This window comes from Tursiops truncatus, chromosome 17 (genome assembly GCF_011762595.2).
Source record: "Tursiops truncatus isolate mTurTru1 chromosome 17, mTurTru1.mat.Y, whole genome shotgun sequence".
Classification (NCBI taxonomy): domain Eukaryota; kingdom Metazoa; phylum Chordata; class Mammalia; order Artiodactyla; family Delphinidae; genus Tursiops; species Tursiops truncatus.
Genome location: NC_047050.1, coordinates 6944008 through 6958495, shown reverse-complemented (window position 1 = coordinate 6958495; position 14488 = coordinate 6944008).

Here is a 14488-nt window from a genome sequence, read left to right as displayed (position 1 = left end):
CAAAGTAAGCAGAAGAAAACAAATTAAAAGTTAGGGAAAAATCAATAAAATTGAAAACAGAAAATCAACAGAGAAAATCCATGAAACCAAAAGCGGTTCCTTCGAAAAGATCAGTCCATAAATGAGCCCCTAAGCCAAGCTAAGTAAAAAAGAGAGAGAACACAAATTACTAATATGAGAAATGAAAAGAGGACACCACTACAGATCTTATGGAAATTAAAAGGATAATAAAGGAGTACTATGAACGACTCTATACCCACAAATTTGATAACCTAGAGGAAATGGTCCAATTCCTTGAAAGATAAAATCTGCCAAACTCACACAGGAAGAAATATATGATCTGAATTGTTCTATATCTATTAAAGACATTGACTCAATAAATACAAACCTTCCAAAACAGAAAGTACCAGACCCATGTGGCTTCACTGGTGAATTCCATGAAACATTTAAGGAAGAAATTATACCAATTCTCTACAATCTCTTTCAGAAAATAGAAGCAGAGGAAATACTTCCTAACTCATTCTATGTGTCCAGCATTACCCTTAATACCAAAACCAGACAAAAACATTACAAGAAAAGAAAATTATACACTAATATCTTTCATGAACGTAAATGCAGAAATCCTTAACAAATTATTAGCAAATCCAATCCAAAGAAGTATAAAAGGAATTATATACCTCAACTAAGTGGGATTTATTCCAGGTATGCAAGGCTGGTTCAATATTCAAAAACCAATTAATATAAAACATCACATTAACAGATTAAAACAGAAAAAAGCACAGATTTTAGAGATATTTAAAAGGAAGATTGACAAACCTGGTAGCCAATAGACTTCCATTTTGGGTGAAGACTTTCATGACTGTTTTCAAGGGAAAACTACAAGAATAGGAATATTTGCATTGTGGAGGGCTGGGAATGGTTGAAAGTTGATGTTGAATTCAGTTTAAACTTCTGCTTTAAAATCATATGCTAAAATTCACCTACCTTTGGAATTCAGGGTTCATATAGCATCTTAGCAGAGGCTAAGTAAATCAAAGATCCATCCCAGCTCTTATCTGATTGCCACTCTTCTCTACTGTCTTCCTTATGAAAAGTGAAAAAGAATTGTATGTTTCAGTCAAAATGTTGTTTGCAAACCCCATTTATTTATAGCTCCAAACATTTAATATTTTGTGATTTTGAAGAAAGAATCTGATCTCTTATTGCAGGCTCCTGTGTATAGGTTACTTGAAAAAATTTGAAAGTTAATTTTGTAAAAAATTGTTCTCTAAACTTTATTGTTTTTATTGCAGTAACCATAGACAACATAAAATCTACCACTTTAACCATTTTAAGTGTATACTTCAGTGGCATTAAGTATATACAAAAAGTTTGTGTAGCTATCACCCCTATTTATTTCCAGAATTTTTCATCATCCCAAACAGAAACTCTGCAACTCAATATTCACATATTTATATACTTAATAATTGTATACATGCATTACTATATGTAGTAGGCAGCCTTAATGTGGCCTTCAATGATCTATGTATTCTGGTGTTCATGCCTTTGTTTAGCTCTGAACATGGGTTCCCTTTAGCCCTGAGCATGGGTTGGACCTATTGATGCACTTCTAATGAATATGGAAAAAGTGGTAGGTTGTCATTTTGAGATTAGGGTACAAAAAGACTGTGGCTTCCATCTTGACACCCTTTCTTACTTCCTCATTCATTCACTCTGAGCGAAGCCAAATGCCATGATGTGAACAGCCTTATAAAAAACACCCATGCAGCATGGCAATGAACTGAGGCCCTCCATCTGTCAGATCATGAGGAACTGAAACCTGCTGAAATCCACGTGAGGGAGTGTGGAAGAAGATCCTTTATCTCATGTCAATTCTTGAGAAGACAGCAGCCCCAGCCCACCTTGAGCGCTCCCTCATGGAAGCACTGAGCCAGAGGCACGCAGCTAAGCCACACTTGCATTCTCACCACAGAAATGTTGGAAAATAAGTATTCGCTATTTGAAGCCCCTAAGTTTAGGAGTAATTTGTTTTGTAGCTAATATACCATGCTAATTTATTGTGTAATTTTAAGTTGTAAAAAATATACAACAAATCAGAAAAGGATGAGATAAAGAGTAAATACAAAATATTTTATAATATTTTTACTTGAGTGACTATTTTCACTCTAACCAAAATATTAAGTAATGTGATTAAATATGATCAATAATTTTTTAAATCTCAAATTAACCTTCTGCAATATCATGTTTAAATTCAGTTTATTTTGATGCTTGATTTTAATGGGTATCATTAATGGAAAACATCACTCCAAAGTTGATAAGAAAGGAAGAATATTGTTTGCACTTAGGAAACCATGATATTTGTTTTTCAATAGCATAAGATTTTTCCTAAAAGTGCCTTAAAATGTTTCTATTTTTCTTGATAATAATCCTTGATGTCAAAATCTGATGAAGCTTTTGATTTTTTTAAATAAGTTATGAATTTTTTCCGATTTCTTAGTGGTATACTCTTAGAATATTTTTAGTTCCCACATACTGTATTTGGCAATGAGTAACTACACAATGATGGAATTATTCCAAATATTGATTTCAAATCATTTTCCCACAGTATTTGTTTCTTTTGAAAAGCAGTTAGTTTCTCATTCACTGTGAAAATTTTTTCCAGGGCCCAATTAAATGTGATTATTTTTAAATTATGTATTTATTTGCTATTTGACATCTATATATCACCCCCAACAAAATCAACAGAATCGGAACACTTGTTAATGTCCAAAAAAAGAAAAAAGCATAACAACTTTAAATTAACAATCTTTTACACACTTTTGCCATGAAAGAACTAGAGAAATATCTCTATTTGTTTCAAAAAATATTAATGGTCATCCCAATCTCATAATATAGTGTTTTGAAATTTTTCTTGTATTTTAAAGCTCCAGGTTTTACTAAATTAACTGCATTGATCCTCCTATAACACTTTATACATCCCTTTGTTGCAATAACATTTCTGTGAGTAATATTGTGAATAATTTCACATCTGGTACTATCTCTGTAAACTTATTCTGGACACCTTTAAATATTACTATTTTTATTTTTGTCAGAATAGTTCCTCTATATCTACACATTTTTCTCCTTCAAACATTGTTTGATTAATGAAAGTTTTAATGTTTGGACTACATCTTTCTAGGACCTCTTTTCTTTAGTGACTTAAAATGATTACTTCTAGATTCATTTCATTATTGGCAGAGATTCTAGAAAATAACATGATACATGATAGAAACATCTATACGTTTACAGAACTGTATAGCACACCTTTCAGGCTGCATCCTTTTTTGTATTTATTTTTTACAAACATTCAGAAATGTACTATACACATCATCCAGCACTATTGACTAACTAAAGAATGTGGTTAGTTTGTTGCTGTATTTCCTATTTATTATTACAAATACTTTTACCATGGCAGAAAGAATAGTTGTTTCCCCACTGGCATGTACCTGTGTTTCCCCTTTCATTACTTATTTAACAACTTCAACAGACGCTTCCAAATATTTATCATTAGGTTTAGTGAAATTCTATAAAGTACGGGATCAAGGCTTGTATTGCTTAAATATCACCCAGAACAACCTAATCATTGTGTTCATGTTCTGGATGCAAAGTTGTAAATGTATTCTTATGCATCATGGATTCTTATGATTATCAGCTAATATCACAATCTACAATTTAGAGTGAAAGCCATACCTAATACTAGTGAAGAGAAATCTGTACTTAAAATACTCTTCGTGATGATTGTATAATATTTTCATATATATGCACACGCACACACATATACACACAGAGAGAAATACACACACATACATAATCAATTAGAATATCTATGTCTATCATACATATGTAAAAACAATTCTTTTAAAAAAACAATTTTGCGGTATGTCTGACAGAGTTCATACCATGAGTAAAGTGTCAACTCTGCAATTTTCTTGTTTTCTGGTGTCGGCATTATTAGCATTTTCCTCCTTGCTGGAAATGGCAGGTTAATGCTCAGCGACCATTCCATTTTCCCCTGGGCTTTCCTTTTACTGCAGGGTGTGGAAGACTTTCCCAGACTCCTTAGCCAGCAGGGCTCTCCAGAGAGTTTAGGTTCTACCAACAAAAAGCAGTTCAGAAGACTTGTAAGGCAGAAGGGTGCTCCAAGACATTCCATCTTCTGCAGGTAGTGGAGGGAGGGATGCCTGGACTTAGGTAGCTGAGCGTAGTAAGCACAGCTGGCCAAATGCCATCCTCTTACAGTCATCATCTTCAGGGCCATGGCAGTGGTGACCATGACCTTGATCACAGTTTCCTGCACTTCCTGAGCCTAGAATGGCAGCAGCACTTCCTAGTTTTCTGCAGCAACAACTGAGAATTGGTGGTGATTTTACTCTTTCAGGCCTTCCAATAGTTTTCTAATCACCTCGTTCCCTGAATTAAGTCCATTTCTGCTTGAAATACTATAGAATGATTTTTATTTTCCTGAGCTAACCTGGGATTATTCAAAGCCACTTGTCTATTTGGAGAGACTTTTCTTCATTAAAACTAGAGAAGCCCAGATAAACTACAAAACACCACAAGATGCTTATCTAAAGACACACTAAGATGTTCTCCTTAGGAAGTCTCCTGTAACATAGGAGCTTAATTGATTCCTTACCTTTGTAGATAAAAATATAAATAACAGTTGCATTATTTCTTCCTATATCCAGTAGATCATCTTACTGTATAGAATGAGTGCATTTCAATTTTAATGCTTCAGATAATTAGGGAAATAAATTTTCTAGACTTTCTGTTGTGATTCTATAGTTAAAATAACAGGATCTTACTATTTAATTGATTCTTTAACTGAAATAATAGGATGAAAACAATAAGGCTTCCTTCTGGCCTTCTCTTTGAGCTTTTTGTTTCTTTTTTTAAATTTTACTTTTAAATTTTTATTTGTTTATTTTTTACAGTAGGTCCTTGTTGGTTATCTGTTTTAAATATAGCAGTGTGTACATGTCAATACCAAACTCTCAATCTACCCTTCCCCGCTGGTAACCATAAATTCATTCTCTAAATCTGTGAGTCTGTTTCTGTTTTGTAAATAAGTTCATTTGTATCATTTTTTTAGATTCTGCATATAAGCAATATCATATAATATTTGTCTTTCTCTGTCTGACTTACTTCACTTAGTATGATAATCTCCAGGTCCATTCATGTTGCTGCAAATGGCATTATTTCATTCTTTTTTGTGGCTGAGTAATATTCCATTGTATATATGTACCATATCTTCTTTATCCATTCAACTGTTGATGGACATTTAGGTTGCTTCCATGTCTTGGCTGTTGTAAACAGTGCAGTAGTGAACACTTGGGAGCAGGTAACTTTTCAAACCATGTTTTTCTCTGGATATATGCACAGGAGTGGGATTGCTGGATCATATGGTAGCTATATTTTTAGTTTCTTAAGGAACCTCTTTTCTGTTCTCCATAGTGGCTGCACCAATTTATATTCCCACCAACAGTGTAGGAGGATTCCCTTTTCCCCACACCCTCTCCAGCATTTATTGTTTGTAGATTTTTTGATTATGGCCATTCTGACTGGTGTGAGGTGATATCTTATTGTAGTTTTGATTTGCATTTCTCTAATAATTAGCAATGTTGAGCATCTTTTCATGTGTCTCTTGCCCATCTGTATGTCTTCTTTGGAGAAGTGTCTATTTGGGTCTTCTGCCCATTTTTTGACTGGGTTATTTTTTGGATATTGAGCCACATGTGCTGTTTGTAAATTTTGGAGACTAATCCCTTGTCGGTCACATCATTTGCAAATATTTTCTCCCATTCTGCAGTTGTCTTTTCGTTTTGTTTGTGGTTTCCTTAAATTGTTAAATTTAAATATGTCTTTCTTCTAATGCAGTTCTTACCATAAGTTCCCCTTCCTTACTTAAAGCATCACTCAGATTCTTGTATCCTGGTATTAAAAAGTTCTAAAGAATGAACAGAAAATATTTTAATTCTGATTATATAAATCATGCCAATAAACTCTTTAATTCAGTCAATGAGCTGATATTTATAGACCACTTTCAGTGGGAAAGGCACTGTGTTATGTGAAATGAGTGTTTTGGACTGAGTGTTTGTGCTCCTCCCAAATTCATATGTTGAAGCCCTAATGTGGTGATATTTGGAGATTGAGACTTCGGGAAATAATTAAGTTTAGATAAGGGCATGATGATGGGACCTTCATGATGGGATTGGCACCTTTATAAGAAGAGACACCATAGAGGAAATCTCTCTCTGTGCCTCTCTGTGCCTGTCTGTCTCTTTCTCCATGCAAGCACAAAGAAGAAGTCATGTGAGCACACAGTAAGATGCTGACCATCTACAAGACAGGAAGAGAGCTCTCAGCAGACGCCAACTATGCTGGCACCCTGATCATGGGCTTCTAGCCTCCAGAACCTCAGAAAATAAATCTCTGTTGTTCAGGCAACCCAGTCTATAGTATTTTCTTGTGGCAGTCAAGGCAAATGAGGAATTCATAGAATATAAGACATAGTCCCTGGCTCCAGGGCATATCAAATAACCAACAATATAAACAATACAAGGTAGAATAACTAACAACCCAAGACAGGATAGCCCACAAATATAATAGAAATTTAGTAAAGAGGGATCATTTTGGCTTAGGCCAAAGCCAAAAAGAATTGAAAGATAAAATTTTATTCCTAATATACTGTGCTGTCATCCAGCAGATGACAGAGACATGAAGCGTGAAAGTATTCCACAAGTGAGGGCTTTCCCCTGTAAAATCCATACACCTCTCTTATTTTTTATTTCTCTTTCTTTTACATTCTCATTTCTCCTCACACCCTTTTGTACTCACCAGCACATTTCAGCATGCCTCTGAGATGTGACTGATACTGTGATGGAAAAAAGATCCACTAAGAACAACTGCGCTTACTTTTTTATTTTAATGATAAATCTGGAAAGCTTCCCAGATGAAACATTTATTACACTAAATGTATTCTGCTGAGGAGGAAATTGACCAGAGAAGCATCGGGCAACTACATGTATTTACAGTACGTTGACCTCCCTTTTCCCCATTTCTGTGAAACATCTGTGAGTGATCTTGCCAACATTTTTGGCCTATGACTGGTTATTTGAAAACAGACATTTGAATTTCAGATACATGCATTTATATTTATGTAGCCAATGAGCCATCCTCACGAGACATTTGGAAATTAAAATGCCAGTGCCTTGTTTAGTGGAGATTGACAGAAAGTTAGATGTTTGTTTATTGTTTTGGGTTTTTTTTGTATGTTTAAATCATACTACTTTATGCAAATGATTTAAATTTTATAAGAAGAATGGGGACAGTGAATTCTTTATTTATAAGTCTTGCAGAAGAGAATTTGTGCTCATTATACTGTTAGGCATTAGCAGAGGATTCTTGGGCATTTCTCCTGGGGCTCTAGGTTAGTAGATACATTAGGAGAAAAGACCATTTCATCAGCCTATGGAGGGTCTATGATCTAAGAAGAATGAGAGAGAAAATGATACGGGGGAGATGAGTTACTGCTGGCAGAAGATTTTGAGGTAATTTGTGATAATTCCCACTAAAGGGGTTTTATATGGAGTTTTCAATACTGGAAGCTTGTGAGTCAATCAGGAAGGCAGGCAGATAGCACCTGAATCCTCTATACTGTGTTCTTGGGCCCAGGTCCATCTTCCATTGACCTGGGTTCCAGATTTCTTTATTAGTTGAGAGGAAGTAATCATATGACATACTAATTAGTTGCCTGTCAAACTGGGCTTTAAATGGCCCAAAGGAAGGAAAGCATAATGGCCAAGAGCCTCGTACGACTACCAACTATGTAGTTTGGTGGTGTCGTGATTAGTCCTGAGGCAAATAATGTGCTTTGAGGATCACTTGGTGTCACATGCACTGAGAACTGAGTCCTGGTGTCACACTTACCGACCGTGTGATTTTACAGAGACTTGGCCTCTTTAAGCCAAAATTTCTTTATCTAAAAAGTGGGAGGGATGGGACCTGCCTCATCCAATTACTGTGAGGATAAATAAATTGATGGAAACCAAGTGATTATTAAGGTGTCTGACACAAAGGTGATATGAATCTCATTTCATATTTTTCTCATTACACTTTCACATTTGGGGTCTCGTTTAATCCTGGAAATCACTGTTTATACGACACCTGCATAGTAGTATTACAACTAGGGTTGATAGATGAATTTTTATAGTGGTGCAGCTTCCATTTCCTTTAAATCTCCACATTTCCATTCAAGCAGCCCACTGAAAAGTGTTCACAGCGCTCTGCTGAGCTCACCCTCTTTAGGGGAGTGGAGGGACTGTGGTACTCACCTTCCTGAGATGAGAATCCCACTCTACTCAGCTGTAATAATTGGAAAGCAGGTATGGAGAGACTTTGCCCCTAAAATTTTCTTAGAGTATCTACACATATAGTAATTGCTTAGAGTAAATCATATTTGGGCGAATGGAGATGTAAAGTTTATTTGCCTGTGTTCTTCGTTGCATGCATATGTGTGTTTATTGGAGGTGTAAAACTGTCTAAAGAGTCAGCTGCATCTACAATAAACACGGCAGTGATAATCACATGAATAAACTACAGTGGTATTCTGGCAAAACATTTTTTTTAAATTCCAGTTTTTCTAAAGGCGATGCTGTCTTTTGGTTGGTGAGAGTCACTTCAGCATGAGCCTCTTTTATGTAGGGCCTCAGAGCAACAGTTGGAAACTGCATTAAAAAAATCTCCATTAAAATACCTCATCTCCCTGAAGTGCCTGAAATAAAGCATAACACTTAAGATGTATGCTGCTCCTTAGTTGCAATATAATGATCTGGACTTACAGTATGTTAAAAACTTTTGTCATTGAATAAATTTCACAGTAGGGAAGGTATACTGTATGTCACAGAACATTAAAATGATCATTCAACCAAAAGAAAATAATAATGTGGCTAGACCATAAGTCTCAGGCACCCTCAGTGACTATTAGGTATCTACCAAAATTCACTGTCTAATGATGTGATTTCAATCAACCCAATCTATCAACCTTATGGGGCGATTAAAACTGTATTACTCCATTAAGATTAACTCCTGACTTCTGGGAATTAGAATTTTGTGAAGTAAAACACCAGATTGAGAGTCTCAGATCTGGAAACTACAGATCGTTAGTAGAGGTGATTCTTAAAACTTCCACTGGACTCGGGAATATGAGTGTACGTTTTTCAGTTTTTATGTTCAAAATGTCCTGTTAAATACCTTCTATGGTTTAAAAAACATGCATTTCTCTTGAAACCAGTACCTTATACATTATCAATTTTCAGAAAGGATACAATTCAGTCCAGAAATATCATCTCAAGCCCCTCTCACCATGTCTGTAGCCTTTGAGCTCCCTCAGGTATGTAATCAGGAGGTGTCTACTTACATATTGGGGGGAGAGAGGTCCATTAATCACAAAAAAAGCATTCTTTATGTAGCAAAAGGGGCTCACTCCACACTTCTCCACATAAAGACATGACATTCAAGTAGAAATGGATGGAATTTGTTTTTATGAATAGGGTCCTTGCTGACTAATTCTTTTTCTGGGGAGGGTAATGGGCAAATGCTATCCAGATGCATTCCTCTGGAACTCTTCCCAGTTTGGGAAAGTGAAAACTACTGTACTTGCAGTATAATAAAGGGCAGTCAGAGAAACACGATAGCTCCATAAATCGTGCGGTACTGTTCCTCTCGCCTGTCTGGTGTCATGAAGCCAGAGTTGTTACAGAGATCTTCCATGCCACACGGAGGACTGAGGTTCATCCAACATCATTACTCCTTCCTTAACTCATGTTGTAGTCACAGCAAAACTGAATCAAAATTGGATCAAAATAGTCTAAATCTTCTCAAAAGCAAAAACAAAAAGGAATGAACTGACCTGTACCTATGTGTTTGCCCAATTCAATTGTTAAGCAAAGGAAGAACTATTACCCCCTTTTCCCCCTAGAAACTTTCTTCTCTCTTATCACAAATTCTTACCCAGGTCTACCCCTCCTTTTCTTAGCCTTCTCTTCCATCTGAAACCCACTACTTTGCTCACCTATTGGGTTGAATGCAGCCCATGACTCTTCACAGTCCTCGTCTCATTCTATAGCTTCTTCCTGGCTGTCTTTTTGATACCTATGTTTCCAATCGAACCTTTATTTTTTTCTCACCTTCTTATTGCCAAAGAGTACATATAGCTTTGAGTTATTTGTGTAAATATTATTTATATATGGATTTAAAGATTTAAACAATATGTAGTTTGTTATTTGTACTTGCATAAACTTACTATACAGAGGCTTGCATAGATTTAACTATACAGAGGGTTCTAATAGTAACTTCCAGTCCCTTCTCATTGTGATGTTGTTGATCACCCTTATTTGGTGAGGGTAAAAGGAAGTATGTCTGGTCTAGGGTGGAATCAAATGTTTTGGATTAGGATCCTGTGTTCATTGCTTGCTGTTTGTGTGGCTGTAGCCATACTATTTAACCATTTTGCTTTAGTATCTGCTTCCGAGAAATGAGTGAACACTTAAAACTACGTATTGAAAAGATCCACGGTGTACCTGGGAGACTTGACATGGAAGATAATTTCTGACACTTATCCTAGTATATTAGTCAGCTCGGGCTGCCATAACGAGATTCCACAGACTGGTAGCTTAAACAACAGAAATGTATTTTCTTACAGTTCTGGTGGCTGAAAGTCCAAGATCAAGGTGAGGAGGGTTGATTTCTGATGGGGTTTCTCTTCCTGGCTTGTAGAAGGCTGTCTTCTTGCTGTGTCCTCATATGGCCTTTCCTCTGTGCATGTACTCAGAGATCGAGAGAGGGAGCCGGAGAGAGAGAGCGCTGGTGTCTCTTCCTCGTCTTATAAAGACATCGGTCCTATGACATTATGCCCCACCCGTATGTGCTCATTTAACCTTAATTACTTCTTTAAAGAACCTATCTCCAAAACAGTCACATTCTGAAATACTGGGACTTAGGGCTTCAACATATGAACTGGGGCAGGGTATACAATTTAGCCCATAACACCTGGTAAAGTCATTAGATGTTAAAGGCAAAAAATTGAAACAATAGAAGACATATCATAATACGATTGGTGAAGATTACACTAATATATTTTGATGGTTCCCCAAATTATGCCTCTAGTTTCATACTCTACTCTTAGCTCCAGGTGTAGATATTCAATTGGATACATTCCCAAAAATGTTCCCTGGGAACTTCAAGTTCATCCTTGTCTTCACTTCTTTCATCCCATCTGCTTCTCTACACCATCTATTTTCTCCTGAAACCACAGACTGATTTACTCACCAAAAGCAGATACTTAGAAATCCTACGGAATTCCTAATGCCCACATTTGACAAATCATCCAGTGTTGCCACTTTTACCTCCAAAATGGCTATTAAATCTGACTTACAATCTCCACCTGCTGTATAATTAACTTTAAGTTAGTATAGCTGACTTTATATTTAAAAAATCAATTTTTGTAAAAATAGTACACATTCTTTGAAAAAAGTTAAAATAACTCTAAAAAGTACAAGGAATATTTAAAAAGGTACTACCCAAAGATTATCAATGTTTAATATTCTGGGGACAATGCTTTCAGGCACAACTTTCTGTATGCATATTATGTATACTTTATAATATATATGGGTCTTTTTATTTCATAATATACTCTAAAATATGTAGTACTTTTAAATTTTTTTGCGGTATGTGGGCCTCTTACCATTGTGGCCTCCCCCGCCGCGGAGCACAGGCCCCGGATGCGCAGGCCCAGCGGCCATGGCCCACGGGCCCAGCCGCTCCGCGGCATGTGGGATCCTCCTGGACTGGGGCACGAACCTGTATCCCCTGCATCAGCAGGCGGACCCTCAACCACTGCGCCACCAGGGAAACCCTGTAGTACTTTATAATATAAAGTACATGATAGAGAATAGAATATAAATTATATATTTTATAGCAAATAGGATATGATACTCTATACTATATATAAAGTATATATAATATTATACAGAGTGGATAATATATATGCTATTTAAGAGAGTATATACATATAGATATACCATAATATAATATACTGTAGTATAGCATAATCCAATATGTGTGTATATATATATATATATATATATATATACACATATTGTATTACACCATATATATATGGTGCTCTATAATAATATACAAGGTTCTCTATTACTGCTTTATAATTTCAGTGTTAGGTTTCCAGGAGACTCATCTGGTCTCCCTATCTCCCATCTGGTCCCTCATTAATCCAAAATCCACTTGATGGACAATGTTGACAGAACTCAGGAAAGTTCCCTTGGACTTCAGGACAAAGCACAAGCTCCTTATCATGGTTCAAAATTCAATGATGGAAGGATAAACAAATAGATGATGAGTGGAGCCATCTATGATCTTCCCAGTTGATTGTTCCAGATTAGTCTCTTTTTACTTCTCTTTGAGCTTTTGCTGCAGCAACACTGAACTACTTGTTATTTAAACCAGTGCAGTTCATAGATCTGGGTTTTTTTCTCCCATGTTTTCCCCTAACTCCGTTGTATCTAGCTAGCAAATTCATACTCTCCTGAGATCTTGCCTCCCTCTGTGACCAATCAAGATACAATCATGACCCTTAACTTCTACTCCAAATTAATTTATCCTACATTTGATGGTAATACATTTCTGTCACTAAAATTGTCTTGCAAGTCATGATTACTTCTGTACTTGTTTATCTCTCCTTCCTTCTATTTTTTTATTCTATAGCCTCTCGTTAGTCCCTGAAGCTAAGAGAATGTCTGGTTTATCAGAGACAATCAAATGTTTGCTGATTTGTTATTAAACTGAATTCCAAGATTAATATAATATTGTATACCTCCATTCTGACACTGACAACTTCCTAACAACATGGAGTATTTCTTAGACCTAGAATTCCACTGATTGGAAATTTATAACGCCCAAACATTTTTCATGGAGCTGGGTGGTTTCAAATATCATTTTTACAACCTCATCCATCTAGCAATGATCCTTGTTAAAACATAAAAACTCTCTTGTAAAGTTCACTGTAAAAATTTAAGTTATTATAAGCCTTAATGAAAAGTTTTGATTTGTAAGAGTGTAAAGAATATTAAGCCACCTCATCACCGTTCTGGCTTATGAGATAATAAACAAACTGATGTAAAGAAATTAAAGTAAACTATGACAATTCCTTAAATCTTATTTATCGTTATTCTTAGAATTTATAATAGGGTCTTATGGAGATAAGTGTATAGCACGAAGGTTTGTAATGGCTTCTTCTTGCTTTGGATTATCCGAGATCAGAACAAGAGAAAATGTTCACTACATGGAGAAATGATCTGAAAAGTGGGAAGAAAACCCCTGTTTATATTCATATCCATGCAGGCTTTCCTGTTTGTTCATAAGGAGACTTACTCCAATCCAATATTTATACCACAACATTAATAGATCACAATATATTGCAAAGAGAAAAAAAATTCCAAAAAGGACCAACCATATGCCATCTCTTCATGGGAAGAGGATAAACATTTTTTTCATAGATGGAAAAGCCACTAGATATAAGACCAAACCCCTAGGAAGGACTTAGTAGTTAAATCAGTAGGAGACAAGAGGGATAACCCACAGTATTTTCCAGAAATCAAATAGGAGTTAAGTTTGTTTTAAGATTTATCTATTTAAATGAAGTTATAAAGCCAGTGTGGATAAGAACACAAAATAAAGTCTGAAAAGAAAGCATTGTTTTGAGATATGGGATCAGTTGAAATCAAAGTAATACAAGGATATCTATCTATCTAGAGAGAAATTATATATTTAAGTAACAAGACACTAATGAATGATTTATGTATGATAAAATAGCTTGGGAATATTTTTGTGACTAATCATCCAACACCTAATTCATATTGTTGTATTATCAGAAACAAACAAAAAGAAACAAAGACCATCCATACTGATGCCAGATTTGAGAGGTATAGCATATTAAAAAAATAGTAATACACACTTCAATACAATGCGTTTTCCTAAATAGCGAGAAGAAACATCCCAATTCTATGCCCTGATTTCTGAACCCCCGAAATCAAATTATGGGAAAAACGGGAAAATAAAGTGATTCAAAGATTCAGTGCATATACTTGGAAAGTTCCCGTGAGATACTGTTGATTGCAGAGGAGGCAAGGCAGCATACAATGCCGGAGGGTATGAAACACTTCTCATACAAACTATGTGTGACCTCAGAACTCCCTGATTTTAACCTCTTATTTGCCCTTCCCACTCAATGCTGGATTGTTGGTGTACATTCCCACCTTATGACATGATGTGCCCAGGAATGTTTATTTCACAATGTGAAGTTCACTTGTTGTGCCCTAGTCATGGATTCAGTCTCTTCTAAGGCCATAGCAAGCTAGGAGATATTTCTCCAAAG